The following is a 6,000-nucleotide window of genomic DNA, read 5'->3' on the forward strand; positions in this document are numbered from 1 at the left end:
CTTTCATTGATTAAAAGATATTATTAATTTGAATTTAATATCCATATCCTGATAACATAAAAGAGATTTTTACAGATATATATTTAAAAATAATTAATTTTTAAGTTTACTACTAAAACGCCCTTTACTATTCAAAACGTGTGACGGATTGATCCTTCCGTGCAAAATGCTCTCCTAGACATAATGGAGAGGGGTGATCTGTCGCTTATTTGGCGTGTATTGGGCCTAGACTACCGTAACGGTGCACATGTAAGTAAGGTGGATTGAGGTTAGGGACGAATTGGTCCCTGGATGGAAAGACGACGTCGTTTTTCTGTTTGTCCTATTTGTTCAAATGGAACTCGTTCGCCATTACCGTTGTTCATTTCTGTGAGTGGTTGAGTGTGGGGGTATTGTGCAAGCTTAAATGGCCAGTGACGGAGCCTCATCCAGCTCACGACTCGTTCTTTGGGTGTCCATTCTTTAAGGTATGTTGGTGATTTTATTTGGTCAGTTTGATTATAGGGGAGTTGATTATGTTTTGTTTGTTTTGGAACGATGAACATGCAGCTGAAAAATCCCAGTCACTGCAAGTTCTTCTTATGGCTGGATGACCTTGTTTCAACAATAAGAGTCCTTGAAAAGTTTATTACGGAGAACGAGGTTGATGATCTGAAAGTGTATCTTGGGAAGAAGGTAGTGGAATAGAAGCTAATTGATTTGGAGAAGAAGGTGTTGTATCTTGAGAGGAAGATGAATGTTAATCTGTATTTGGTTATTCTTGTAGTGGTTTCTGTAATTTTTGCTTCTGTCATTGTCAATCTTGGCTGAAAAGTAGGTAAAAAAAATGATGTAATGTAGTATGGGATGAGTTTCCATTTTGTTGTATGCTATTCGAACAAAAATATTGTAAGCTAAATTATGATATATTCAGCAAAGTGATTGCCCTAAGCAAGTGAGTGGCATAATTATTTAGAGATATAATTATATATGTAAAGAATAATTTAATCTCATGAAAGAGTTGTTAATATTGACAAAAGAAGTCAATAACATGTTTACTGCCAAAGTAAGGCATAACTTAAGCCTGCAAGCTATAGATAATCACATTGTTTCCAAAAAGAGTTGCTTTGTAAAATAACAGTGTTTCTCAAAAAGGTGTTGATGTCATGACTAAAGTCTAAACATGTAGCATTAACTACTTGGCTTGTTTAGTCCTGGAGTGGGGATGAACATAAACAGCCGTTGAGTTGCTTTGCCTGCTGCTGCCAAAGTCTGTGGAGATGCTCCTGATGTAGTTGGTTGTTGTGGAGAGGGGAGATGCTGCTCACTCTGGGCAGGTGGCACAGGCTGCGAGGGTTTATTTGTCATAGGCTTCCTCCTAACTGTTTGCTTAGGCCTAAATGTCCCTCATGCAGGATGTGATGTAGACTGGGCTGGGGGCTTGAATGGTGCTTTTGGAGGCATTGATTGTGTCTCAACCACTGCTACTGAGGGTCCAGATTCTTGCTCATTCATCGGTGCAGCGTTTGCATTCGAATTACCCTGCATGAAGGTCGAAACAAGTGTGAAATGCAATGAAACTAGCAAGCAACAACAATGAAATGTCACCAAAATTCTTATCTCATTAGCAACTGACTGATTAGCAGAATTTTATTCAACATGAGGAGGGTTCGTAGCAGCTGGAGGACTCTGTTCCACACTCTGAGATGAGGCATTGTGTAAAATGTATCCAGTTAGTTTAAACAGTCCCAGTGAAGCACATTATATCATAAGACATTTAAAACCATGAAGTATTAAAATATAGACATATAGCACCCTAAATAAAACTAAAATAGACACTTAAATCCCTAAGTTTATTATCGGGGGGACAATTACATCCCTGGGAAAGTAAGGACTACCTCTTCCTCGGGGGCTGACTGTGAGAACCACTAGTGATTGAGAGTCCTTGGCATTTGTTCTTGATTTTTTCGTCTTTTGCTTCCAGTTTGGGTTGGATAGGGCCCCTTTTCACGTCTTGTAGTGCTCACCACATTTGCTACATGTGACATAGAAACTCTTCTTCAACTTGTCACCATCAATAACAGCCTCAGTTGGGTCTTTCTGTCTGTTATGCACCTTGGGATGTCCAATTGGCCTTTTTAACACAGGTGGAGTAGGCTTAGTAAACTCAAACCTTGTCCAATATTCCTCACTCGTTACTGGCTGGATAAAGTGCTCGTATGTCTTTCTAATGGACTCCATACATAGCCATGGATGAACATAATCATCAGAATTATCATGCCGTTTTTTTATTGCTGCTATAGCATGAATGCACGGCATCCCTTCACAGCAGGACAGTAGTTTCACAACAACAGAATGGCATAAACATGATTAAAATATCATGAACTAATATAAATTCACAGCATGGCTAATATGTCCAAATTCACAGCATAGTTAATATCAACAGATTCATAGCATGTTAATTAGATTCACACTAAGCATGTCCAAATTCACAGCATGGTTAACATCATCTATGATTAAAATTGAAATTCACATCAACTATGAATTCACAGCAGGCTTAAATTAAAAAAATACACAGCATGTTAATATTGAAATTCAGGAACCTGACTGACCAGTGAGTTGTCATTTGTTACACGAGCAGCTGTGTTTGATCAAATCCACATCAACTTTGGATCCCTTGTGAGTGACTTCAAACCGTTTGTACTCGTTATCACCAATCCACTCTGCTGTCCATTTGTTTCTTGGTTTGATAAGCCTCTGTAGCCTTTTCTCTTGCACTGGCACCAGTTTTCCTTCATGAGTCCCCAGAAGTTTCTTGTGTTGAACCATTCGCCGCATCACATAGCACTGTAACTCCTCGCACATTGTAAGTATGGGCTTGCTTCTGTACTTCACCACCTTTGCGTTAAACGACTCGCACATGTTGTTTGTTAGGTTGTCGACCTTGGGACCATGGCTAAAGTATGCTCTAACTTAGGTAGTAGGTTCAAATTTCATAAGATAGGCCCATGCATCCTTGTTCACTACTTTCAGTCTTTCTATGGTTGTCTTGAACTCTGAGATGGTGGTTCATCTAGCACAGTCCCACACAATTTTTCTTATATACAGATCCTTGAATCAGTTCATGAAATTCTTCCACATATGCATGACGCAGTTTCTGACATGTGCATGACGCAGTTTCTGACATGTGCACCAGGCATTACCTCTTTCAGTGCAGGTAGCAGTCCCTAACAACAATGAAGGTATGAAGCCATGTTTACAACAATATATAATCCAGTAAATGAATAAGACAACAAACACAAAATGACAAAAAGGGGAACTAACCTTCTGTTAATCCGACATAAAATTCCAATCGAAGTTGCCTACATCACCAATATCCTCCTACAAGCATGTTAGGAACCACTTCCAAGATTCTTTGTTCTCGGATCTTGCAACTGCGTATGCAACCACGTAAAACTGGTTGTTGGCATCCTGTGCAATAGCAAAAAGTAGTTGTCCCCCATGGTATGTTTTAAGAAATGCTCCATCTAGGTGGATCAATGGTCTGCAGCCACTCTTGAATCCCTGCTTGCAGGCCTCAAAACAAACATATAACTTGTCAAACATAGGGGCCGCTTGAGGCTGAGGAATCAGGTCTAGCAATGCAGAAGACCCAAGGTTACATCTATGTATCTCTAATAAGTAATCCCTCAATTTGCCGTACTATTGCCTTTCGTTACCTATCATCCTCTCCCTTGCCTCCTTCACAGCTCTATACACCATATTTGGGTGTGCAGTAAGGTCAAAGTCCTCTCTTAGAAAATCAATAGCTTCATGGGTTGTCATATGCGGGTGCATGGCCATCCTCTTCTCCACCATTTTACTGATCCAGTGTTGATAAGCGGCATTGCTTCCAAGGTCCCTTGCACAAGTGTGCTCGTTTCTATACGTCTTGACTTGGAAGCATTGTAGTTGCCGATTGTAAGACAAGTGAGCAATCCAACCACACTCTTCATCCTTGCACCCAACCCTAACTCTTTTTCTATCATTCTTTATCCACACCAACTACCGGCCTTCAACAATAAAGGTGTCCTTTACCACCTCTTTGAACCTCTCAATTGTTGCAAACCTTGTTCCAAGCTCAAATCATCCCTCTCCGAAACTATATTGGTCATTGAACTCAGACCACTGATGTTTGTTTCCCACATGATCAAAAGAAACAGGTGTATGCAGCTCCTCAGATTCATAATCCCATACAATATCATCACCATCCGTGTCTACATCACTCACGTAGTCTACTAGTGCTGACCTTGGTCCTCTGGCCCTATTAGGCTCCGTTGCAGGCCTAGATATATTGGGCTCCCCTGCAGGCCTACATCCACTGGGCTGTCCACTAGACCCACCTACCTCGGGCTCATGGGCAGGCCCTTTCTTTCTTGCAGCAGACCTTGTTCTTTGAGACACACGTCGCGCTTGCTTCCTGGGTTGCTTACTTGGCTGAGGGGTTCTCTTAGAGGAATGAGGCACTTGTTTCCTCTTCCCTCTGCCAGACACAAACCCACTGACAACATCTTCCCCACTATCACTGTTACTTTTATTACCGGGAGTTGGAGGTGCATACGGCTCATCCTCTGCGCTCTCGTAACTATCGTGCTCCGTCGACGACTCACCCAATTCATCCACCTCGACATGAACAACATCTTTCTCTACCTCAACGTTTTCCTTACCAGCACAATCTACAAGCTCTGGGTCATCAATAGGATGATCAAAAAATATATAGAACTCATCAGTATCTTTGTTTGTCATCTTTGCTTGGCGCATTTGGTTGATGCCTGCATCTCCCCTCAGAATATGTAGCCCTGACTCTATATCCTTGCTCTTTGGATCATACCAGTATGCCTCCTTGTATGATTGATATCCCATTCCTTTGAACAGTGTTATCAAATCACCAAAATTTACAAAATCCAGGTCCATCGAGGGAAACCTCTCAACCTTACCATCGAGATAAACTAACTCACCAGTCGGAGCCCTTTGAAAGTAGCCCCTGTGATGGAAAACAGGAATCACGAAAATATCTACCATCTGCATCATTGTTTGACTCAACGATTACCACTAAGCATTAGCAAATACACAACTACCTAAGCCATAAACCACACACAACTCATCTTCCATGCCCCTCCCAACACTACATTACACCTAAACCCCAACCCATGACATGCACAGCAGATAACGTTCGAAAGTAACGGTCATATTCAGTTTCGCAATAAGGGTACTTACCACTACTGAAGACACCCGCAACTCCACCAACGAAGCTTCACTGGCGCAACGTTACACGAAGACGACGAAGGGAAGATCAATCGTTTTTTTTTAGGGAAAAAGATCAAACATATGTGTTCTAGGGCATCATGTAATTTGTGGGTGATTGATATGGGCTTCTTTGGAATTATGACGAAACTCAAGGACTACAGCCAACGTTCTCAAAATGTTGCCGTTTTAAATCATAAGGACCTATTTGTCCAAGACTTTTTCCAAACGGGCACACCAAGCTTCCTCAACGGTCCCGTCTTGCCACCTAGGCCCAACACACGCCAAATAAGCGATAGATCACTCCTCTCCGTTACGTCTGGGAGAGCATTTTGCACGGAAGAATCGATCCGTCATACGTTTTGAATAGTAAAGGGCGTTTTAGTATTTTTTGATTTTCAAAGATGAATTTGTCCACGATTTAAAAGCTCAGGGACTAATTCGTCCTTTTCCCTATTATAAAAATCAAGTGAAAAAAAAAAAGAGAAATCCAAGGGAACATTAAAGAAAATTATTAAATTGTGATTAATTTTTAATTCGAATAGCTTTTATTTCCTAATTTAATTCCCTATTCCTTACAACCGTGAGAGAAATGTATTGATAATTATGGGCACTTCGGCAGTTATTTCGTACCCAAGTCAATTGAAATTTTGATAACCTATTTAAATTTAAAGGAGAAAGAAAATTATTATGTAATCCATTTATCATTAACGCTGCCCTTTTGATCATTACACCACA

The 6,000-nt window shown here is 40.8% G+C and overlaps 1 long non-coding RNA gene across 1 annotated transcript; it reads left to right on the plus strand.

The window, feature by feature from the left end:
- LOC110265934 lies at positions 115-930 on the plus strand. Its single transcript, XR_002352602.1, has 2 exons — positions 115-467; positions 550-930. It is a non-coding gene; the product is annotated as an uncharacterized LOC110265934 (long non-coding RNA).

The sequence above is a fragment of the Arachis ipaensis genome, chromosome B08, assembly GCF_000816755.2.
Source record: "Arachis ipaensis cultivar K30076 chromosome B08, Araip1.1, whole genome shotgun sequence".
In the NCBI taxonomy this organism is placed as follows: domain Eukaryota; kingdom Viridiplantae; phylum Streptophyta; class Magnoliopsida; order Fabales; family Fabaceae; genus Arachis; species Arachis ipaensis.